This window comes from Neolamprologus multifasciatus, chromosome 6 (genome assembly GCF_963576455.1).
Source record: "Neolamprologus multifasciatus chromosome 6, fNeoMul1.2, whole genome shotgun sequence".
NCBI lineage: Eukaryota > Metazoa > Chordata > Actinopteri > Cichliformes > Cichlidae > Neolamprologus > Neolamprologus multifasciatus.
The window spans coordinates 5,107,621-5,133,768 of NC_140444.1; the positions used below are offsets into that span (position 1 = coordinate 5,107,621).

General features: G+C 43.7%; 1 protein-coding gene and 1 long non-coding RNA gene across 3 annotated transcripts in view; one reads left to right on the forward strand and one right to left on the reverse strand.

Annotated features, from left to right (window-relative positions):
• maml3 (mastermind-like transcriptional coactivator 3) overlaps positions 1 to 26,148 on the reverse strand; it is a 153,881-nt gene that overhangs the window by 24,465 nt on the left and 103,268 nt on the right. The window lies entirely within an intron of this gene.
• On the forward strand, positions 11,036 to 17,506 carry LOC146516225 (uncharacterized). The gene is made up of 2 exons (XR_014874713.1): positions 11,036 to 13,237; positions 13,376 to 17,506. It is a non-coding gene; the product is annotated as an uncharacterized LOC146516225 (long non-coding RNA).

Genomic DNA, 26,148 nt, shown 5'->3' on the forward strand with positions numbered 1-26,148 from the left:
CCTTCCCTCTGTCATTCTTCCTCAGTTTCTCCTTCTCTCTCCCTTCCTGTGTTTCTTCAGGCGCTTTTTTCTCTCCTCCTCTCGACTTCACATCCTTCCTTCTGCTTCAATCCACTTCACCTTCCCTCCATCTTGATTCCTCCACCCCTTTAACTGCCCCCACCTTCTATCCTACCATATTCCAGTGAGATCGTCTTCTGTAGCTGTGGGCTTATAGGCAATCTATACTGTGCTGTCTGTGGCTGCTACGCTTACACCTACAGTTATGTACGTGCACTAAATCTCTCCATCGGTTCAATTCTTAGCATATATTTCTATAGTAGGAATCAGCTGCAACACCGAAGAAGCGATGAATCAGGCCAACAACTAAATATTACTTTCTCTAATAACGGAGATCTTATAATGATGTCTTCAAATCCACCGTTGCAGCCAACCAAGAGTCCAAACCAACCCATATATGTACCCTGTTTATATGACTGTGTCATATTTTACTGTATCTGAACAGCTGGGGAGGAGTAATATGCAAAGTAAGAAGGAAAACTATAATGTTTGATTGTGAAGGAGAAGATTACAAGCTCATAAACATGGATGTAAATTCAGAGCTCTGTAGCTGCTGTTCCATCTTCCTGTTTAAGCTCAGTGTAAAAATGCAAACTGAGATACTGGATTATGGGACTACTGTGACAGCAAACTGAAAGGATGTTAGCCAACCATGCGGTGAAATAAACAGTTTAAACGAGAGTCTGTTTACGTGATTTATTGGTGTGAAAGGCACGCTTTTTAAATATATTCAGAGAAATGGCTTCGGTGATGTGCCATGTGGAGCTGTGGTTAATGCCTCGTTAAAGCATGCTAGTCTAGTGGAAGCTGTGAGGAATTTGAGAATAATTACAGCCATAGACTCTATAAAAGATGGACGAAGCTTCCATTTTCCCTTTTAAAAGTGAAAATACACAGAATGTGGAAAACCGTGTGAAAAACACAGAAGTGCCGCAAACCTGCATGCTTTTTAATGGCCACCAGGGGGCGAACCCAGTCGCTGTGGAAAGATTGCAGCCCTGTTTACATCTATGATAAAAGAGGCCTCGGCCCTGACCTCGGTAAACACTTTTCAGATAAATTCACTCAGTTTGGGTCACATTAAGTACAACTTTGAGTCAATGATATAAATTTCATTGGCTAATGACTTGTTCGCTCAGCACAAGGGTTCACGGGGAAGGAAATATATTAGCATATACCAATGATGCGACCCATTGGTTTGTCAAGTCCCACTAGGCCTCGATCTGCAGTTTTGGCATTTTAAAAGTGTGACGAGTGAGGGGTGGATCCAATTGTGAAACAGCACTTTCATTAGCTAATGTCTTAGAACAAGCCGCGGGCCACATGCGGCCCAGAAGCAACCTGCGAGTGGCCGCATGTGGTCCTGGCAGAAACACAGAGAAAAGGCAAAAAATTAATTAATTTAAAAAAAGAAAAAATTCCTACAGCATAGTGTAGACTGTGAATGCAACACTCCTAGTAGCCTAGCAATATTTAACCCACAATGCTATCATTGTAATGTATGATGCGACAACAGTATGTCTTTCTCAGTCCAAAAGCGTAAAATTGACAATTAAAACCTTCAGTTTAACCCTGCCTGGACTGACAAATACTTATTCATTTTACCGCCAAATCCAAATGCCAAACCTATGTGTTTAATTTGCAGTGAGTGTGTTGCGGTACTTACGAAGGCACCACAATGACAAACACCAGACTTCCTGCACAAACTTTTCAGAGCAATCTCAGGAGAGGGCTGCAAAAGTACAGTTTAATTGCGAGTTTAATAATCTTACAACCGGATTTGTACTACCACAAGGGTCCTGTACAGCCCAAGAGAGCTGCAGCAGCTTCCCTTCTTCTTTGCTGGATCTTGGCAAAGAAGAGAAAGCCTTTCACAGATTCTGAAACAGTGAAATACTATTAAAAACGTACCCCTGTCAGACAGTTCAAATATTCATAGTTGAAGTTCTGGCTTCAGAGGAGTTTGAAATGCTGTTAGATGACCTGAAGAAAACTGATGTAATGTCAGAATGGCAGAAGGTGGGTTCACAGACAGAACTGATAATGCACAGTTGTGCATATATGTCCGGTTTTTGGATGGCAAATTGCTCGGTTTACTACCGTTAGAGGGACACACAGCTGGTGAAATAATGTTTGAGAAGATTTCAGGGTTTTTTGAGGAAAATGGTCTGATATGAAGCGTGTCTGTATACTAGTGATGGATGGGGTCCATCCATGGGAGGAAAAGTGAGTGGTCAGCAAAATATTTATTTTAATTTGAAAGGGAATTATCAAAATGTTTTTTTGTTATTATTTGAAATGTGCAAAAAAAAAAAAGTTTGGTTATAGCTCCTTTTTTTAAATGGACCTTTTGGTGTGCATTTGTGAGAAGTCACCAGATTTACAGGGAAAAAAGAATAAAAAATTACTTCTTTTTCAATACAGTTGTGTGGGTTTGAAATTGATCATGATCTGCTGCTTACTGGCTGCAAAAAAATATCTGGCCCAGATAAATTCCCCAGTTTGAAAATCTGGCCCAACTAACTTTTTAGTTGAATAGCCATGTCTTAGAACGATCGCAGTTTCCTAAAACTTAATGTTTGAACCTGAAACTAGTGAACGACCCCATAAAATCATCAAGAAAGTGTCGGCTGAGGTAACAGAGAAAAGGGCTAAGGGGCGTTTTCCTTTTTACGCTGTAAAACCACAGGTTTGCCCCCTGGTGGTGATTAAAAAGAATGCAGATTTACGTAACTGTTTGGTTTTATGTTTCAGAACTGGAAGCCACGCCCCTTTTTACACCATTTATGGTTAGACAAAAGGATGCACTGTGGTGTGGAGAGTTTGGCTTAGCTGCTAGTATTAGCAGCCTTTGTTTCTTGCCTGTATATTAATGTCGAGCAGTTTTAAATCATTTTACAGCCTAGACAACCACAGTTTTTCATTCCCTACATCAAAACACTGAAGAACCAACCTTATGAGATGCCATCTGTCTCACTTTCCCTCTTGCTCCATATGAAGGGAGCGGGCTGCTGTCTAATAGTACATTACCAACCTTTTTAGCATGAACAAATCATTTGTTTAAATGACTACTGTTTTTGGTTACAGCTAGTGAGGCTGGCAATGTTGAATCCACTATTTTAGTAACTGTGCACATCCGTAACCAAACTAGCAACCGATGTTATTTGTCTTCTTGGTGATTTCAATCCCATTAAATGCTGCAGCTTTCCTCAAAAACATACTTTTTCAGTATGTTTCAGAGATGCAAGCAATCTGTGGATAAGATAGCCAAAAAAGCCAGATATTTAAGATAGTGTGAGCCTTTAATATATGAATTCTGGTGCTTTCCTCGCTCTGGAGAAGGGATATAATGACGAATAAATCCAATTTTCTGATCCACTTATTGTATTAGAAGAAAACATTCACAAATCTGTCTGAGCGTGCACACAAACACACAAACTACGGAGCACAACCCATCTCCCCCTCACTTTGTCTTACACATTTAGCTGCCTTTCTACATGCTGCACCTTCTGCTATCTTCATCGCCCCCAACTCTGCCCATCTTTGTATGCTATTAATCTCTCTCCTCCTCCCTTTGCTTCCTCTGCTTTACCTCTCCCTCTCGCATGCAGGGGAGACAGAGAGCGAGGGAGAGTGACCATTATCTAAGGCAGCATCTCCAATAATTCCACAGCAGCCTATTATCCACAATAGAGCCAAAATGGCCTTTGGTAATATGATGAAATCTGCCGTAAAAAGTAGAAATGGGACTAAAAGCGTCAGAGTGTAGAAAAACCTCCATTCCTCAGCTGCTTTATCACATTATTGCATTCTACTCATCTCCCTCTGCCGCCGCCCTCCCTCCCACATTCAGAGCATTACTGTGTCTTTCTCTAAATTCTCTTCATTTCACTCAGTTTGTCTCTTTCTCGCCGCGTGTTTAGTAAAACCCCTCCCTTCATCAGTCACACAACTATGTCTCTTCCCATCAATTGCTTTCCCTGTCTCTTGCTCTCTCCCCCCCCCGTCCGTCTCTTCATCGCTCGCTCTCTCGGCTCTCTATGCGGCTCTCCACGAGAGCGCGTTGATCCGTCATCAGATAACACCGTGCTCTCAAAAAAGTCGAAAATGGAAATTCCATTAAACTAAGTGTTGGTCTCAGTCTCTTCCTAATGCAGCTAAAACGCTAATCCGGCTGGCGCACTCATGCGGACGGAGCGGCGTGGACGTGACCGCTCATGCACGCAAACGCAGAAGAGAAAGGACCTTGCAATCAGTAGCGTGCCACAAATAGGTGCAGGGAAAACAATTTGCAGTCATTGCTAACAGCTGCTGCTGTGAAGGCGGTTTGAGTGTATGTGTGTGCAGAGAAGAAAAAAAAGAGAAAGAGAGATAGAACCAGTTCACTCTCTCCCCCTTTTCTTTTTCTCCCCTCCTCCACTGCGTTGTCCCACGGGAGGTGGAGAGGTGATGTATAGACCCTCTCATGATCGCACGACTCAGCAGAACAGATGGACAGAGAGAGGGAGAGAAGGACAGAAAGAGTTAGAGGTATACTGTAGTAGACAGAACAAAAGGGTGATGCGATGTGTGTGCAGACTGAAGGCGATGTGGAGAGCTAATATGCTGTTTTTAGTCCTCCTTAAAGCCAAGAAGAAGTGTGTATGTGTATACACCTGCATGGTAGGATGCCTTCTTCAAACACTGTGGCAGGAGACGTTCCCAACGGTGTGGTCCCGAACAATATTGATCAAATGAATGAAAGACAGCTTTTTGCTCATATGACGGTAGATATGTTATATGCAGATATGTAATTAAGGTGGAAATGTTTCACTGTCTCTGTGGAGTCCTTTTAGAAGCAGGTCACTAAGGCCCACAACTATAACTGCAATCACATTGGCCACACTGCTTCTGTCATTTTCTTTTGTTTGTTAGCAGAACTACTCATAAACTTACAGACAGCTCTGAATTAAAATCTATAATAGTCTGGGCTTTTTGGGAGAATCATTCGCCAATGTGAGAGCGCGATATTGGATATTTGGGGTCTTATCTTTGGAAATGCATCTCAGATTGAAATGAGAAAAATTGGGAGATGTCTTCTTGATGTTCTCAGGAAAATATCACAAATAAATCAAAAGCCAGATTTCCTTCTTTGTCCAGAGACTCACTTCCTGCCTGCTGAGGAGAGATTTTTTAAAAGCCTGGTGGAGGTACGGACCGTTTCAGTGGTTGTGTCGACGGCCATCGCGGCACAAAATGTGGGTTTTAGGAGTCATAGGTCAAATCTGATAAATAAAAAAAGCTGTCTTTAATAAGGGTTTCTTTAACTTGAAAGCTATACTTCTAAATATAAGCAAAAACACATCACAGCTTCTTCACAGCTCAATTTAAGAGCCAAGAAAAGAAAAACTATCGTAAAAACGAAGCACACATTTCTACTAAAACATCAACGATCCCGCTCATAGGACCTCAAACCTCATAAACGCGCTCAAGGATTCCTCAACTCTCATGTCTCTGTAAGTGTTTGCAATCAAAGAGTGATTGAAGATAATGTGGGGCCATCTGTCTGAAAGCTGAACCAACGGTTGGCCTTTCAACGCAACAGTTATGCTAAGACACATTAACCATCCTACCAAAGAACTGCTCAACAAGAAAAAAGTTTAATGGAGCCATGCCCACATCTGAACCTGACTGAAATGGAGTGGGAGGATTTAAAAGGGTCAGGAAGACCCTCAAACATCTTGGAACTGGAGGACTTTTAAAAGAATAATAAATTAAGCTTTTCTACTTGAATTAATTTCTTCCAAAGGGGGCAAAAATAACTAGTGAACATTTTTCCACTGGAGAACACGACGTGTTTATATTTTTACATCTCACGTTTTCTCGTCCAAACACGTCCCAAAAAGTCAGCGGTCCTCGGGATGTACTTATTTTCCTCATGACTGTAGCTCATGAGATGGATTTGTGACTGTGATGACAAAGCAAGAGAGGACTTACTCATCAAATATCCTCCATCTGCTTGTTTTCGTGGACGTATTACGTCTTTGAAAGTCGGCCTGTGCAGATAATTGCAGACCTTTACTGTTAGTTTAGCTGACGCGACGTCATGGGGCTCTGGCGTTGAGGCTGCAAAGTCAGACTAAACCGAAGCGCTCTCAACACAAAACATGAGCGATGAAGTGGCAATTACCTCAGCTGTGACCAGAGACCCTTCCTCCTCCCAGCCGCCTTATCATTTTTGCAAAACAAGAGCAATCGAGGGGTGGCTAAGAGAAAAAAAGAAGGGAGGGGGGCCAATAGAAGGAGGCATAACTTAGAAGGAGGAGTGGAAGGAAAGATGTTGATAAAGGAAGGGAGTAAACAGGCACTCGGAGGAGATGAAGACAAGTAGCAGAGGATGGAGGGATGTATAGGGGAAATCGTTTTTGAAGGAGCGGACTGTCGGCCGACCTGGAGGGAGAAATAGATGTGTAAACAAACAGTGGCTATACGGATAAACAAGAGTGAGCCAGGGAGAAAGAAAAGAGAGCGCGAGAGAGAGAAAAGAGGGAGGGGAGGGTGGGAGCAGAGTGGGAGGAAGGCACAGAGTGAGAAAACAAGCTCGACCATGTGTTTAAGTCAACAGCGGCAAGAGAAACCTCAATAGAGAAAAAGGTGTGGGCGGGAAAACACTCCACGGGGAGAGAGGAGACAGATGTAGAAAGGAGCCAGGCACTGAGAGATGTAGGAAGAGACGGAGAGGAGAAGGAGGGAGATGCCTAGAGATTAAGAGAGATGTAGAGGAAAAAAAAAACAGATGAGCGATTGAAATGAAAATCAAGACAAAGTGGAACGTTTAGAGGGTGATAGAAGGTGTGGAAACGTCCTATAGCTGAGTGGCTGTGTTGATTGTTGATAGCAAAAAAAAACTAGACAGGGGGGAGAGGGATGGGGTGATGAAAGGATGGTGGGAATTAAACGACAAGAAGAAAAACTAATTATTCTGTGATTCCTCTAATTAGCTCTGGCTTTACTGACAAGCTCTGCAAGGCACCAGACGTTTACCAAAGGATCCGCACTACTCGGGTGGGAGGGACCGAGGAGAGAGGGAGGAAAAGAAGAAAAGATGGAGGGAAGGTGAGCTGGGGGGGAAGAGAAGGAGGGCGGGGGTTTGACATGAACAAAATGGACGGATGAGAGAGTAGAGGAGGAGGTGGAAGGGAGGGAGGCGGCAGCGAGGTGGGTCTGAAGTTATCTGAAATGACTCCATCAAAGTAAGAGAGGGAGAGAGGAAGGGAAAGAAGGAGCTAAACCCCAGGGGACGAACTTGTGACGTCTGTTTACCCATGCGTTGAGCAGCTTTTACATAAACTAACAATTAAAAGGCCTCATTTAGTGTTGAGGATAATGCACACACTGGCATGTCAATGAGGGGAAGTCATCTTTAAACACTGACTGTGGTCTAATAACCGCTGCTGAGACAAGACAGGGGCGTTCTCAGAAACAGGAAGTAAATGTAAAGAGCAGTAGATGTCTTCTGCTTTCTTTTTATTGTTCAAACATTTATATGACATGTTGTGCCTTTATCTACAAGAAAATGCAGAAAGTGACAGGAAAGTGGGGAAAGAGTGAAGGCGGATAAATGTAAGAAATCGGTCGGTGTATGCTCATCCAGGTGAGGTACGGTGGCACCAACATGTGTGTTTTGTTTGATTTATATGAGAAAAAGAATTTAAAATTATGGTTCAGTCATGTCGGTAAATATGAAGTATTTACTTTTGGCTCATTTCAACATTAAACACTGGAAATATTTCAATAAAAACAAAGAAGTGCAAATAAAACAGACTCTCCATGAACAGTCGGCTTTCAAAAATAATCTGGGCTGGTTAAAGGCGCCTCTTTTGTATATGTAGTCTATGTTGAGCCCAGGTGGGTGCATTGTAGTGAAGTCACACTCTGACAAAATTTATTTTACATCCAGCATTTCTGCTCTTATTACCGCAGTCCTGGTGCAAGAACGACACAAAGACTTTCTCAAACCAACATTGCGAAAGCTGAAATGTTAGCATGTGTAGATAAATTATTTATGCTTTAATTTGGTAGCTAGCATAACAACACAGCCGAAGCCAAACGTTAGCATACTGTGTGGGTTTCTCGTTTGGGTAGAAACCCACAGTGACCACAGAGTCTGTTTCCCTGCATGGAAACATGGAAAAACTGAAATTTTAACAGGCTTACTATGGACAGTTTCTTCCATGCTTTAAAAGCAGTCCAGTTTTTCATTTACTACTTTTATTGTTCGTACCACGTTCATGCACTGGCTGCAGGGGAACATGTGCCGAACCCACTTTAACACATTTCTCTCAGTGTGATGTGAGTAAGCCTTGTTTTGGACAATGAGGCACTGGTATCACTGAATCGGCACTGAATGTTTGCATTTTAAAAACACTGAATGAAGCAAACACATCCTGATACCATCTGAACACAAGAGGAAAAGCTGCAGTCTAAGAAACATTAATTAAGACATGCTCGGGTACATTTTTCCTCAGATAGGTAAGCAGATTCTGTCAAGAAAATAGAGTAAAATTCCTGAAATATGAACCAAAGGCTAATATATGGTGTGCATCTGGACTTGTATATGCCTGCTGACAGGTACATATAACATACATACTGTATGGCTTCATGCTGGTGTATTCTCCCGGGGATAAACAAGAAGTTAAATGTTAAAGAGGAAGAGTACCTGTGTGTGTTTCAGCCTATGCTCAGAGGCTCATTTGAAGTTTTCTTCTGGCAGTGAGGTTTGCCACGTGCCAGGAACGTGGCGCTCGACAAAGCATTAGTTTACTGATCACATACACACACACATATGCGCGCACACACAGGCACGCTCCAGCTAATGGTTACCGGTAGATCCAAGCATGAGTGAAGGGGGCGAAATGAAAGAGAGGGGTTAAGTCGCTGAGTATGGAGGGATTTAGACCTCAAACAGTTAGGGAAAGAGAGAGGGGGGGGGAGGGAGAGGGGGAGGGGGAGTAAAGGAGTGCAATGAATGACTCACCGAGCGTGTAAGTGTTTAACTGTGCCGTACTGGTGTTAGTGAGTGATAGGGAACTCTACAGGGAGCAGCAGTGAAGGTAATGCTACCAGTGCGCCTGTAACGTCGCTCCTTCTCTTGATTTCGCTTTCTGTTTTATGCTTTTCTGCCTCTCGCTGAGCCTCGGGAGATGCAGGAAGAGAGGAACATGCTGCGGAAGGAAGGAGGGATATCCCTGCGTATCGTTTCTCTCCTCCTCAGCTCTGACTTTTTATCCTCCTTTCCATCCAACAGCACAAGCAGCTGCTTCTTTAAACAGATGAGATATCCCAGATTATTGACCCGCTGTATTGACATCTTCCACGTATCTCTGTGCGGATGTGTGTGTGTGTTTGTCCTGGGGGACTAATGGTATGCCTCTAGTTTCTACTGCAGAGAAATCAATGACAACACAACCCTTCCACCTTAGAAATCCAATGAAGGGTTGGGCAGCAGCACACGTGTGTTTACGAATGTTTATATTTGCACACACAACACACAAACTTGGAGCTAAGTTTAAGCTAAAATATGCTTACTTATCAGCTAATCCTCACCGGCGACACTGATGTTTAAACTTGGAGGCGTCTATTAGCGCCGGCTAATGTCGGCCGTGGTGGGCTAATGCGCGAGGTCCTCTGACCGACCACAGAGGCCTGTTTGTGCCTCTGCTGAGATTGATTAAGGGTGGGGGAGAGCGGCATAATGTAGCGTCGTTAGCCTTGCTCATTGACCATATGGAGATCAATACTTAAGAGTGGCCTGAGGACAGTCACACACACACATACGTGATATAAGCACGCTAACATTCCTCAGTGGGCTAACATGCAAGGAGCGAATGACTCACGTCCACAAACAGCCTGTGGTCTAAATAATGTCAATGATTCAACCATTAGGGCCGAGGCATGAATCAGTGGTAATGGCTACAAGAGTGGCCGGTATTGATAAATGGTAACACGTGTTGAAGCATCTAGGCAGAGATAAACACATAAAATAGCATGGCGGGAACATCCAATCAGAGTCACAGCTGATCAGCTGATCGTGAAGGAGAAAGAAAAACAGATGCGCTAACAGGACAATTAGCAGCTGATGACAGTTTCGTACCTCTCCGCCCCCTTTCTGCTCATTTAACAACCTATGAAAAATGTCCAGATCAAACACTGCAGCAGTTTGAAGCGTTTTCTGATCATTTTCATCAAAGTTAGTACATAAATTAGTACAGAGACCACGTTCCAAACTAATGTCACACCCAATTTCATCACAGCGCACAAAAGTTGAGCCGAGCTCAATTTTGCATTTGCCGTATTCTTGTCATAAAAGCATCTGCACCTGCACTGCAGCTTCCTCGCAGCACTGAACGAGAGGGCTGCAGCTTCCACGCAGTGTTTGAAGTCACAGAGAACTGAGGAGAACGATTCTCCCTGTCACGAGGAGAACGGGGCTTAAAAGTCCATCTAGAGGCACGCATTGCTGTTTGTATTTGAAGCATTAGCTAAATAAACGCTAATTCCAACTCACCAATAAAATCTCTTTAAAAAACTTGTAGATTCTTCTGATTTTTCTCTGTGGTTGAGAGAAATGTTGATTAAAATTGCCCCAACTGCAGGTACTGTTTATATAAAAAAGTGAAGTCAATGCAGAGGTGCTTCAAAACCTGGATTATTTCTAATGGCCAAACAACAGACCTACGAGAAAACGAGTCTCTAAAGGCTGGTTTCAATCCAGCACAATGTTCAGTTTGTAGGTAATTGTTCAATTTGGTGTGCAATGTAATATGAAGTAAAGAGTAACTGCTTTATAGTGCATCACTATTACATGAGGTTCACAATCCCTCAGATTTTCTATCATATCCACAAACCCCTGGGTGTGTCACTTTCAGGACATCCAGCCAAACTTATAACGGATATCCAAACTCTAAAAGACCCGGCAAATTAGGCGACAGCTAATTTTAGATACTAATCTGATGTTTTACATAAAAATATACAAAATATATTGTAATCGCATTACTTTACTCAAGGAACTAGAGTGAGATGCTGGCTACGACCCCATGCCGAGGTCACTATCTGCGCCTAAAGGATACAGAAGTTGATGGGGATTTAGCGTTTAGGGCCCTTACACCCAGGTGAGATTCAAGACACAACGCCTGCTATTTCAGTCTCATCTGCATGGAGGGGGAACAGGAGGAGCAGGAGTAGAGGAGTGGGAGGGGAGGAGAAGGAAGAACGGAAACTAAGGCTCTAAATTTAGCCCGATGCGACATTCCAGAGAAGAATAATACTGTTTCCTCCTCCTCCTGCTGCCGCCGCTTCTTCTGCTGCTGGTGGAGGAAGACGGAGACAGGGAGGAATCAGGAATGGGGAAACAGAAATGGCGAGACCACAATCATCCCATGAAGTTTACAGACATTACACAACAGCCAGAGAGGACAGAAAAACTGGAGACAATGCGAGGCCAAAGAGAGTCTCAGATATCCTCTCCTAAGCTGTGGTGCAAAAAGTTTCCACTCGCTGGTGAATGTGGAAGTTTTTGGAGTGCTCAGAGAAACAGTCATGTGATTCTGTGTTTGTCCTCATATCCCTGACCTTCCACGGAGGGAGAGGAGAGGAGAGACAGAGGGAAGGAAGCATGAGGGGGAGGGAGGAAGGATAAGGAAAGGAAAAATACAAGGTAACTGGGATGAAAACATCCCCCACCCCGCACATGAGTACACAGAAATGAGTACACTGTGTGCGCGTGTTCTTCCGACTCACGTCTCACATGACTAGTCACACAGCTTGGGGTGTGTGACCCACCAGGTATCTGTTCATATCAGAACAGCTGCTACAGGTGTGGCGAGGAGTGTTTCACATGACCTTTATATGTCACTACTTTTTCCATGGTCGTTTGTTTCTCCTTCCAAATGAGTGCAAGAAACATTGCAGAGGCTCTGAAAATGATGAATGGTTCCTTCGAACAAACACGTAAAACTGTTTACACTCCAAGAACTGAAACATATGCAGTGAAATTAGCCGACTGCACATAAACACACCGACCACTTCTCGTTTCCGGGTTTCTAAAACCGGAGCTTTGGCTCGCTTTGTTTTCACCGGCCACGGTATTATTGGATGCTGAGAGAAAACCTCTGTTATGAAAGAGCGACAAAGTCCATATAAGGTGTCGGGATGAGTGGCGCTTTGTTTTTAATGGGCTGGCACAAGAGAGCACCAATAACCAGTGAGGGAGGGTGATGGAAAATCTGAAATAAGGACCAAACCATTTGAAAGCTGGATGAAAATTCAGAAAATTAAAATCCTGCCTCTGTTTGGACATTAGGTTAATTCACATTAGTGAGTTAGTGTTTACATCAAACCTTCCGGGAAAAGAAACTACATGCTGCGGCAAAACGAACCGCAACAATGCAATTAGATCGATTTGTAATGTATAATGTGTGAAAAGAACATATTAGCACAGCTCACAACTTATTCTTCCATGTAAACACAGTACTATGAACTCAATCACTTCTAAGGTCTTAATTTCCTTACTTAAAAGTAGGGATGGGTATCGTTTAGGTTTTATCCGATACCGGTGCCGGTGCTTAAACGGTGCTCAAACCGGTGCTTAAAGAATGGAGAACACAAAAGTGGTCCAAAAACCTCTCATGTTCAGCTGTTTTTTTGTAAAAAGATAACAATGTTAGCCTTTTCTGCAGCTATGGGGCATATATGGTATCACTCTTGGCTGGAAGCAGTGCTTAAACAATGGAAAACACAAACTTTGTCCAAAAACCTCTCATGTTTAACTGTTTTCCACTTTTTCTTTGGTCATTTTAGCCTTTTTGGCCAGGGTGAAGGGAGTATCTGCCATCAAACAAGAAGACAGCTGCATGTAGCTATGATGGTGTTTGCTAGTTCACCTTACATGCATTAATGTAATAACGTGGTTAGCCTACTCAACGTAAATTACACACGAACATTAAGCTACTCACGCAGAGAAGAACGGCTGCTGCTGCATCATCATCCGTCATCATTTCTGCTACACTGGCAGGGCTAGGGGCCAGGACTCTCCTCTTCGGGTTTTTTGGGGATGTTGCTAACTCCCGGTCTGATAACAGGCACCACACCCGCAGTAGATGTGCTCGGTGTGAGGTCTCGCAGCAAGCTATCAAATACGGTGCTTTTAAAAAAAACGCTATGCGTCGCCAGGTGTTTCATCAGATTCGAGGTGTTACCTCCTTTGACAGTATCACAGTATCACCTTAAAGCACTTGTTGCAGGCTGCTAAGTTTGCATATTTTGCTGTGAAGTACAGCCAGACTTTTGACCGCTTCGCCTTGGGCATTTTTAATCTGTAGCTCTGCTCTAAACGAACATACGTACCTGGACCCGCCTACTATCCTCGGAAACGTAAAATGATTGGCTAGAATCTAAAGTGTATCACAGCTCAGGAAAAAAAGCACCGAAATGTGCGCTGCTTTTCGGTCTGGTTACTACCGTTTATGTCAGAACCGGTACCCCTCCCTACTTAAAAGTAACTTCTGTTCAGTATTTATTTGCTTCACGTCCAGCATGATGAGCTCAGTCTCATTCAGAGAAGTGCAGACACACCGGGGCCAATGTGGAGGTAGAGCGGCTCGTCCACCAATCGGAAGGCAGATGCAGTCCAAAACGTCTGCGTTAGAGCAGGGGTGTCAAACTCCAGGCCTCGTGGGATTGTGTCCTGCAGGTTTTAGATGTGTCCTTGATCCAACACAGCTTATTTAAATGGCTAAATTACTCCTTAACATGTCTTGAAGTTCTCCAGAGGCCTGGTAATGAACTCAAGTGTGTTGAGCCAGGGTGCGATCTAAAACCTGCAGGATACCGGCCCTCGAGGCCTGGAGTTCGACACCCCTGCGTTAGAGTGTCTGACTGCAGGATGACTGACTCAATATAGATGAATGAAAGCCTGCCCATAGGAGACTGTCCAATGAAAGAAATACACGTAGCCCACCCAAGTGAGGCCTGCATGTGGGAAACACTGTTTACAGCCACACATAAGGTTAAAAGACCCTGATTAAACCGGAGAGGTCGGTCGTCAGAAATATAAACAGCCATATGCGGTTCCAACTCTTCAAGTGAGCGTGTGAGGCGTCAAGAGGAAAGAGAGGGCGATAAAAAGAGAGGCCACGATCAAGGCTGATAGCGGGGGAACAGAGTTTGTACAGCTTCAGCAGGAACTGTCTGTGCTGTCCCGGATCAGGATGACACGGCAGCGGCTGACATTAAACTATCAGCTTCGCCAGGACGTCACCATGAAAAAGTTTAACCTTTTTCTCAGTACACTCGTTCTCGGTAGTTAGATGGCAGAGATGATTGGAGGCTTGTTGACCTCTAAGATACATGAATACAAACAACTGCACCCCTGCTATCTCCAGGCTCTCTCGCTCGCTTCGTCTCATGAGGCAGAGCTGCAGCAGAGCCCGCCTACATCGAGGTCAGCGAGAGATTTACTTCCTTATCAACACGAGCAGACAGCTGCCCGTCAGAGGAAAGCGAGACGGACTGACGCGGAGAGATGAAAGATGGAAACGGGGATGAGATGGAGGTCTGCGATGGACAAGGTCACGTTTCTATGGAGATTTTATAGTGGTGTGACATCAGAGGCGACCGCTGTGACTGTGTGACACGAACGCACGCAACAAGGTCTCGAGTGCAGAGGGTGAAAGACAGGAAGGAGGTGGGACGGGGGTAAAAAAAGAAAAAGCAGAGAAGAGGGGGAGAGTGACAGAGGGAAAACAAGACGCATTGGTTCTTTGCTACAGCAGTGTGTGTGTGTGTGTGCGTGCGTGTGTGTGTGTGTGTGTGCGTGCGCCGCAGCCTTCCTCTGCCAGATTACAGAGTGACGTAGTGTTATCATTTCTCTGATAGGAGCTCTGCCACAAGAGGAGAGGGAGGAGGGAGAGGACAGAAAAGGGGGAGGGGTGACGATTCTCATTGCTGGAAAAATGGTCTGATAGCCAAGAAAAAAGGGAGGGAGGGAAAGGAAGAGTGAGGCAGAGATAGAGACATAGTGCCACACAAAGGAGCCGAGCAGACACAAAGAGAGAGAGACGGACGGAGGAAAAACAGGGCAAGGGAGAGAAAGTGAAAAGAGGTGGAGGAAAAAAAAATGGCAGGGAGATTGAAAGGAGAGAGATTTCTTTGTGTGGAAAAAAAAAAGATCAGAGAGTTCAGAAGAAAGAGTAAAATACAGGCAAGTGGAAGAAGAAGAATGCAGAGGTGGCAGAGAGTTGAGGAAAGAAAAGAAACAAAAAAGGACCCGACGAGGTGCCCTCCGGGCGATTGGTGGGTCAAGAAAAGTGTGTGTGTGTGTGTGTGTCCACATGGCAGCGGCAAGCAACATTTACAAAGAGGCAGCTGTTCCATTAGCTACTGCCATTGTGTCTAATTACATCCTGGTCTCCTTAGACACACGCACATACACAGCATATGTGCATACGAACACACAAACGCTGCCTCTCCAGCCAACCAAGAAATCCCTACCATGCAGACTAACAAGGGGAGGAACTTGGAGCGACGCAAACACAGTGTCTGTGTGCGTGTGTGTGTTAATCACAGTGTCATGCACGCTCCCTTACAACCCCACCCCCCCAACACAAGGCAGAGAAATGACACTTAAGATCTACGAGTGTCTGTGCATGTGTGTTACCCAGCATTTCTCTTACTTACACACACACACACACACTGACACACACACGCACACCTCCCCCAGCCGCTGAGGAGAGGAGGATCTGAGGCTTTGTGAAATACCAAACATACCAGAGAAGCCACATGAGAGGGAAAAGGCAGCTTTTGAGAAGCCCTCAAAAGACCCACACACACACACACACACACACCCACACGTGCACGAGCTCACTGAGGCACAAGGGCTTGCAGTTGTTACAGGAATCATGCTTTTCACACACACACGTGCACAAACGCTTGCACGCAGCACTAACATGACGTACAGGCAGATTGACAGAATTCACACAAATCGCACGCAAACATACAAATACGCACGCAAACACATGCGCACGCACACTCGTACAGACTTCCTCCCTAATCAGCTCAGTGGTGTAGCATTTGGATAAGAAGCGCTCCTAAGACTCCTTGACAATGGTGAGACAGGAGAGCTTACATTGTATTAAACCAGACAAACCGTACACAAGCATCCTTCAAGCTAAGCACTGCTGCTAACCTGCCGTCTGAAGAACACGGCGGCACAGAGAAAAGAAAGCCCGACAGAGGCCCGGGCCAATAAGAGCTGCTTTCCATTCAATCAAGTCAGATTAGATCATCGAATTTCATAAACCTCTTCAGCTCACCCCCACCTGATTTAAAGATACAAAACTATGAAAAACACAGCACGGAGAAGAAGCAAGGCAGTGCTTTTAGCTAAGCTACAAACAGCTAAAAGAAGTTCATCTTAAATGTGCTCCATGCAACTCTTTCGTCTATTAGATCCTGTTTTATTGTCGTCTGCCATATTGGGCGTGCCATAACCTACCGAGGCGACCTTTGACGCTGTACTCATGCGCTGTTTACATACCGTTTTTATCACAACGCCTAAATCCTGCTGTGCTGTTGGCTCCAGTAATCATCAAGGGCAGAAAGAGAATATTTCTTTTTATCGCTTACCTGCTGATTTGGATAGAAGACGATATTAAACTGCAGCAGCAAATCAGGAAAAAACCCGGCAGATTACAGGTTAGATTATGCAGTGATTACCTGATGTGCTTAATAATGAGTCGATGATGGTCTGGCGACTACCAGATCGCTAGGGGAAAAAAATCAGCTGGTGGCTGGTGAAATGAGATGCTGCACCAAAATCCTCTGTGATTGCTGTGGTTGCACGAAAGATGTCGACTTATCTGGTCATTCACCATCAAAACGCAAAAAAGTGTGATGCAAACGGGAAACATAGGGCGGTCAGATACAACCTGCCTTACTGCTGCAACAAACTTTAAAAAGGTGCAACTATCCAGGAAACTTTTTTACAGTTTCACTACTGTTCAGCGAGTAGTTACCAAATGCTTGCAGACAAGTTGGCGTCTTCCATATAAACTTTTGGTGACTGAGGCAACCAAAGTACTTGCAAGGACTTTTTCTGGTGTCTATAATCCTTTACGATCTCCAGTAACCTCCAACAACCACTCAAACACTTTTTATGCAATACATTTCCCCAACCACTGCTTTTGGAGTCCAAGCAACAAAGTACTGCCTGTAAATCCCACAGTGACCTCTGGTGTCATTAGTAACAGTGTTTTTCTGGAAGTTACGCTTTAAGTGTGTAAGGCGGTACATTCATTGAATATAAGACAGAGCTAAAAAAAAAAAAAACTGTGCTCAGTTTACTGGTAAGTTTTAAATCAAAGTGAAGCTAGAAGAATTACACAATCCCAACATCTGGTATGTATGAAAACACCCACATGTATCTCATTTACAGAACAGAGCAAAACATTTCCATATTTTTGCATTTTTTTCCTAAAATAATGTCATGAACCACTTTAATTTAGGATTGAAATCAATTAAACGGGATGCAAACTTCATATTTAGTGTCAGGTAATCTGCCGGAGTTTTCCTGTGGATGTTTTCATGCAGGACTTCCAGACGATTTCAGACGGATCAGGCCCAGACACGTTCCTTTGCGCAGCGACACACAACCAAGTCTTCTCCAAGTCTGACACGTCCTCATTACTTGAAATAAGCCATTTAGGCGAAGGCAGGTCACATGACTTCCATCCCCTTGCTGTTATTTCTATTGACGATTCCCTGATCTATTCAGACACCGCCTCAATCTGACATCACACAGACCTTCTGCTGGGAGTCTGTTTACTTTCAGAACCGAGTGAATCGCATCTTTGTGTTTTCGCTTCACCTCTGCTGGGTGATGCCTAGAAGAGTTCAGGGTTGCAGAACATGTTTGTCTCATTGTTTTTCTTTATCTTTATGTGAGCCCAATTCACTACAGGATGCTGAGACCCGTGGGGGCCGTAACATCTGCTGCAGGACGCTTTATTCTTATGACTGTATGCTCAAGGTTGCTGTAATGCCGGAGAAAGAATAGAAGACCTATCAAACGCCTCCTTGATGGTATCCCTCGCAGTTCCTAAAACGTTTTCTCAGATCTGTATATCAGCTCCGCAGGATGCAACTTCCCTATTTCCGGGTGTTAACACATGTCAACTCTTTGGAAAAAGTACTTTATAACACCTGTTCTTGGTTTGACACATCCCAGCTAAGCCACGGTGAGCGTGTGATGCACCCATTAGTTGATGTGCGCTAGATGACGCACTGGTTCACAGCGTGGCTGGTGTGTGTTGCATTGAAATCCCGCTACAGTTCATGCTTTATATTCGCCTGAATTTTGAGTCATAGGATTGATGTCGTGCATACTGAACATCGCTCAGGTTCCTTATGGCATCGCTGTTCTTGAGCAGAATCCATGCAGGATTCCTCCAAGTCTAGCATATTTAATAATTACACAATTTGAGCAATTCAAACTTTGCACAGGTGCAGAGCAACTTTCCAGAAGCGCTGCAGAGGTGGACTGACCTGGGCAGATGTGAACCTGAAGGCATCGAAATGCTAACAATGATGCATGACTCCCCATGAACTGATGGGAAACTCACTCAGAAAAATCCACCACCTAAAACCAAAAATACCATCCCAAACAGAAGCCCGAGTGAAGTCAATGTTAACAACGTGAATCCTCCGGATGCTCTTATAGGTAACATCAACGTTACTATGGTGAAGCAGCGGTCCAAGGCGTTTCAGCCTAATTGGCTCAGAATATATCTGCGGCTTGAACTTATAAAGGTGAAATACTGGATTTGTAAATTATACGACGCTGATGCGACAGAGGAGACAGTAAAAAAGACACAGAGAGAAAGGAAAGAAACCATCCAGATAAAGACGGGTGGGGCATAAATGACTGTAAAGCTGTTGTTTAAGGAGAAAGACAAAAAAAAAAGATCTGAGGCAAAATATGAAAATGGAAAACCTCTATTGAAGCATTTAGTAGAAGATTAACACTCAGTGTTTATTCACATTTTCTCTGTTTGTTCATTTGCAGCGTTGGAAAAAAATATCAGCATGTAATTCAAAATGTCTAAAATTGTTTGGTATGCACACTATTTTTACTCCTTTCATTTGTGTGTGTGTGTGTTTTCAGAACACACACCATGCACAAAACAAGCTTAAAATGCCATGCCATCTGATGTTACGGTATTTGCACTCACGTAAGGCTTTATGTAACTTAAGATGACGAGCATGCCATGCATTATTAGACAGCCAACGATCATTATCTATAACAGTCGCTCTAAGATAAGGGGTACTTGTACTTCTGTGGGTACTCTGAGTACTGGAGGTGTGCTGCCTCCCCACCACTGAAGCAAAGGTTCATATTCCTGACTTTTAAATGGCACGTATCAGAAAGACTCAATGCCATCTTAGTGTCTCCAAACGATTACATAAAATTTTCTTATCGGGAATTTAGTGAAGGACTTTCACTTTCACTGCTTCACAAATGCAAGTTGTTATTTAACAAACCAGATATTGGCACGGTGAATTTTATTCCCTCCAGAAATCTTTTGCACAGGCCTGCTGCTGCAGGTTGAATCTCTTTAACATGGTCTGCACTGCAAACCTTCAGTTTGCAAAGGGCACCCAGTTAGAAGACAACTGTCTTAACCCTTTAAAACCTGTCGGAGCGGGCACGCTCCGTTTTGCTAACTATTTTTAAATCCCGGTAGCTCTGCAGCCACGTGAGTTAGCGCAATAATTGTTTTTGCATATGAAACCGGAGGAGTTGTACTTACATCTTATGCCATCAACTTGTCCTCGGTCACAGTTTCCTTCCACATATAGCTTTGCAAAAACTGCATAAAAAGCACTTGCAGCAACAAGAACATAATATTCCAGAAACACGCTTTGCCGATCCGATCAGCTGTTCATAACACTTCCTACATTGGATTAGACGTCAGCGCGAACTTTCGAATGTCCGCCATGACCTGCCCGGAACCGGAAGTGACGTCATTTTGCAGAAATGTAGTTTTTTACCGTCCGGGCCTCAATGAGCCTATACTGGTGTTTTTAAAGGTTATCTTTGACTTTATGACTTTCTGTGTCGTTTCTGGGATGCTTAGGACTCATATTGCACTGCTGGAAATAGTTTATTTTGATGCATATGCTGCTTTTTTGCAAATTTGCACTATAATATTTATTTTCGTTTTTCCTGCAGTATATAAAAATTGGTGTATTTCAAAAATAAAACTATGAAGGCACTCAAAATAAATTTCCTGTGGTGGGAAACTAGTTTGTGCAACTTTTTTGTATTTACAGTTTTGAGGGATAAGCCTCTTAAATTTCTCTAACTAGAAATATATGTTAAAAAAACAAAAACGATTTTCATTTTTTGTAGTTTATTGCACTTTTTTGCAATTTATGTAATTACTATGCACTTAATGCATACATATTATTAAAATCTAGGCTGTAATGGTTGTATTGATGTATAGCAACTTGAAATGCTCCCAAAAATGGCTCTGCAGCATGTAAAAATATAATATAAGCTCTGGCGGACTTGGTTCTATGGTAGGTCTTAAAGGGTTAAAGGGAGAGGATCTAAAACCCCCTAAAACGTAGGGCTGGGTATCGTCACTGATTTTTAGAATCGATTCAATTCCGATTCACAAGGTCCAGAATCGATTCGATCCACGATTCGATTTAATTCGATTCGATTCGATTCACTTCAATTTGAATATGGGAAATTTTGACAGTCAGAAATATTATAATTCAGATCAGTACATTTACATATTTTTGTATCTATAAAAAGGAAGCTGACACACGCAAGACTTTATCAAAGGTGTGAGCATCACCGCAGAGGCCTTTGTGTCAAAGTAGCTGAAGATAAAACACAGAAACACATGAAGGTGATTTTTCCTGTTCTGGGATTTTATAAAAATATTCTGCAGTACATCAAAAACGAAAGAAAACCATTAATCAACATATGAACATTACCTCTGAGGTTACAGCGGTTTTATTAGAGACATGGCTAAGCATTTTGCATTTTGCATAATTTTAAAAAGTTTAAATTTGTTCAGCATTGAACGGCAGAAATTAGGTTTTCTTTTCGGAAGTATATAAAACGGAAAGAAAAAAAAAGTCAGCCGATAGCGCTGTAAACAACGGTAGACTTGTGCGTAACAAGCAAGCGAATAATGCAGAAAACCGTACAGAGAGAGAGAGAGAGAGAGAGCTGTGCATCGTGGTCGAAGCAAAACAGTAAAAGTCAGAGTGAGTTCATGACGATGTTTTTGTGAAGTGTAGTTTGGATCTTCTTTTGCTGCTGGTTCGGTCAATATTGTTTGGAGAGACATCAAACTAACAGCTTTAGAATCAGCGCATAAAGGAGGTGAACACAAAGCGCGGACCCGCCGACAGATCAGAATCAGCGGGCTGTCGGCTTTCCGCCCCGACTGTGAGAAATTCGACATCTAACTGATTCTGATCCGCGGGCTGCGCTGTGTGTTTAAGTCTTTGTGCAGAATCCGTGTTCCTGCTCTCATTTACTGTTTTAGCTGTTTGGTGGTTGTTGAAATTTTGTGAGATTTCACCAGAGATTCTGGCATTTCGGGCAAAATAAATTTATATTAAAAAAATCGATTCAGGATTTTAATGAATCGATTTTACGTAATCCAAGCCAGAATCGATTTTAATCGATAAATCGATTATAAAAACCCACCCCTACTAAAACGGGATAAATAAAAATCATTTTGAATTCTGAACCACGCGGTCGAGTCCAGGAATACAAATATGGAGCTGGAAATGAGCATAATGGGCTCAGTGATGGGGTGCCCTTATAGCTCAACTGGTACTTAAGGCTAAAACCCTGAGCCAAGTTGGTACGTTCTGCTTGGAAGGACGTTAAGCAGAAAATGTCCATTTGGATGCGAACAGTCGAAAAACGAGGGGTCTCATCATGCCGACCACTCAAATACACAGTCTGAATGATGTCGTCGACTCCCATACTGCTGTTTTAGATGCTTTGTAAGCAAACCTTTGAGTTTTTAGCACAACATTATTAATTTAGTCCATTGAGCTTTACATCAGAGCATCTGTTCACCTCCGATTGTCAAACCGCATGTTGCAGAAAGTCAACGGGACAAGAGGAGAGCTGGGAGACACAGAGAGACACACACAAAGACAGAGATGCGAGATGAAACGGGCAGGTCACCTCGCTGAGCTTGTCTCTCACTCTTTCCCTCACACGTACACACACCACAGGTTTCTCTCATCTCACACTTTGGAAGGGGACGGGGAGGAGCGAGCCTTATGAGCGACTGCAATACGGTTGCTCTGAGGGCACATTGTCCATTACAGCTCATTAGTTTCCTAAATCGCTCTTCATTTTCAATGGGGCGCCCTGTGGTCTAATCCCACCACGAGCACGAAACAGGAAGCCACGAGAGAGTTCGATCGTGTCACGGACGAGCAAAGATAATAGAGCATCCGAGGAGATGCGCGCACTAAGGACAGGTATGAGCTCGGTGAAAAGGCTCTCGTTCGCGTTTGCTCCCATCCCCCACCTTGATTTATGAGCTCAACCTGGGAGATTGCTTTCCACAAGAGGGAAACATACACCAGCCCGCCTTTTGAAAGACAAACACACACACATACACGCACGCACAATGTCATAAACCCGAGCCCGCCGTCCACGTCAAGGTGAAATGGAGTAGGAAAACAAATAGATGTTCTCGTAGCGAACCACTGGTCCGGCGAGCAGTGACTCTGGAATAACTGTCGGACGCAGGATGATTTATTTTTTTCCATCTACCTTCGGCAATCAGCGGCACAATAACGACGTGGAGATGTGCAGGTCTGCAGATTGCACACGAGCCAAAGATGTCGCATGGCGCCACTTTTTCATTTGGTTACCATTTTGAACTCCCCCACCCCACCATTTCAGTGTTGAGCTTCTTTTGAATCACACCAGCTCCACATCTCTGAGCTGCGACCATTAAAGCCTTTTTTGAATGTAAGGATTGTGTAGCAAGCAGGTGGTTACCTCGCCCACTCCCAGCGTGGAGATGAGGTAGAATATACTTGGGTTAAAAGACTGTAGCCCTGATTTTTGCTACAGAAAACTTCCTGGTTTCCATTTACAGTCTTTATGATTCATGTTTGAGCAGCTTTTGGTCAAAGCGCTCTTGCTGTGTCTTTACTGTGTCGCCATTGGCCATTTCTGCACTGTATGGCTATTTTAAAGAGTTTAGCTTTAGCTTTGTTTTGGACTTTCCACCACAGACAGAATAAAGGACGAATGTAGCGATTTCACGTGTTGGTTAGTGAAACTTAAAACTGAGAATTTCCATCATTTCGCCATCTTGGGTGTTTTGCATGCATTGAACGAGGTGCCGATCTCACTAAGAAACTCACCTGGCTAATGACAAGTCATCAGCCAATGGCCACACCTTATATAATTGTCCTTTCTCACTGTGAGAATGACCCAAATTTACAAAACTGATTTACTGTGCTATTTAACTGGAAAGTGTTAACTAGAGGTCACCGAATAAAGGCAGCCATGGGCTGTTTTTCTATAGACTTCTATGCACCTACAACCTCCAGAGGAGTCGCCCCCTGCTGGCCCTTCTGCATTGGCTTTACTTTTCATATCTAGAAGCTCCGCCCATCTTTCATACTGTCTATGCTTTCAACATTTTACTGACCAAATCTCATGTTTATTCCTAAAAGCAGAAATACATACTTGTTAAAGTGGCACTTTTTTTTCCTGGCGTAGCAGGAGCAAAAGAGGGGAAAACAATTATCCACATTTCCAACCACTGACTGATGGATGGAACAGGAATTCTTGGCCTGGATTCCCACTAGAAGCCGTGAAAAAATGGCTTCTGTCTCCAGAGGCTAGAACATCAGATGATATCTGCTGGATTCCCAGATTGGGAAACAAAGGAACCGCATCCACATTTTTATTCACTTTGTGGTTTCTGGTCCATGAATAATGGCGGAGATGTGAAGCCGAATGAAGCGAGATCACATTTGGTATATTTTTGCTGACTTCACCGTGTGTGCTTATCAGCCGTGTGACACCTGGTCAGCAGGCGCTGCTGCAAAATTTCTATTTCAGGTCTTCAAGGATGACATTGTGATCCACGCACTGAGGTGTGTGTGTGTGCGTATGATGTATATATTTCTGTCATGCGACACTGTCCAAAACGGGCCAAAAGAGACCCAAATGACCTCTGTGACGCAAAATATAGCAGTCAGCCAAGAGCCCAGGTGTCAAACGGTTACCGAAGACTGATGGTGGCTCTGCATGCCTCTGTGTGTGTGTGTGTGCGTCGGCTTGCTCTCTAAACAGAAACATACAACCTGTAATGCCCAGAAATAGTCTTCTGACTGGTACTGTCAGCATGATCCGGAGTCTATTATGGTCCAAACAGCATGTTGGCTACTGCGGAGCAGAATTAGGCTCTGTGAACTGTGCTGCTGAGGATTAGCCTACATAACCACACAACATGTATTAAAGGATGTAATGCAGGTATTTAGATTTTCTGGATTTGAAGCTGACCCTGGTTTGTGCCGTCAGTCAGAGGGGAGCACAAAGGATGGCAACGGTTTGACTTTGTTACATCACAAATAAAAAAATCCAGGGGCTTTGTTTCATTGGTTTGTTGTCAAAAAATGTCAATAAAATGATCATTTAAATTACAAAACTGAAAATGACATGATTTTCTCCTAAATGGCACCCGGCCATCTCACAGTGTCATCACACAGCAAGAAGCAGGTTTGAATCTACTGGGGAGCTGAATCTTTCTGTTCGCATGTCCTCCCAGCGTCTGCGTGGGTTCTCCAGCTTCTTCCCACAGTCCAAAGATACGCAGGTACTGGAGTTGGTGTAATTGGAGATCCTACTATGAATGTGGATGGTTATCTGTCTCTCTGTGTTAGCACTGCGTCAGATTCATCCCATGGTAGCTGGTATGTTCAGTGCCCAAATTTTGGGGACATCTTTCCTTTAGGACTTCTGTTTCAATAATCACCATGAAAAACACCTTTTGACACATTTCCAGCTTTTCTCCTGTGATTTTAAATGGCCTGTATTTATATAGCGTTTTACTAGTCCCTAAGGACCCCAAAGCGCTTTACACATCCAGTCATCCACCCATTCACACACTGGTGATGGCAGCTACATTGTAGCCACAGCCGCCCTGGGCCGCCGAACACTGGCGCCACCGGGCCCTCTGACCACCACCAGTAGTCAGGGTGAAGTGTCTTGCCCAAAGACACAACGACCGAGACTGTCCAAGCCGGGGCTCGAACCGGCAACCTTCCGATTACAAGGCGAACTCCCAACTCTTGAGCCACGATCGCCCTTAAAAATGTTTAACATTTTGTCCACATTGTGGAGACACGGGAATGATAATTTTCACTGGTTTTGCTCTGGCAGTGCCCTCGCCAAACATGACTCAATATCTTGGAAAAAAAATTATAAATGACGTCTGACTTGTTTGTGAGGCAGACCGCAGGATATTAACGCTTCCAATCATGCACCATGGTATGTTATTGCATTTCCATTCGACCCTTCCCCTGCCGCATGGCTTTAGCAGCGCGCACACTCACACAGACGCACACACTCTAACACTTTGTATCCCCTACAGGACAGTGTACACTGTGATCATAATTGCTGTTTTGCTACCTGAGCATGAATCCACTACGTGATTATGCCGCATTAACACGCCAGCTGCTTTCACACCAGAACTATACAGTCGACCAGGAAGCGGTTTCAGAGTTAATTATCGCCACTTCAGTAAAGTAAAAGTTGTTCGACGGAGATGGATGGAAACAAAACGCCACTAATGAGCTAATTTTCCAATTTTAAGCCATTACAGCATGTCGGCCTTTTTTTTTTTTTTTTTTAAATAAGAGAATATGGTTTTTTTTTCTTCGCAAGCAGCACCACGCCAACACACTTTCCTGTACAGCTCATTTATAATATTGTGTGTGCGCGCGCTCGTGTGCGTCGCCGCTGCTGTCTGAGGTGCTGAT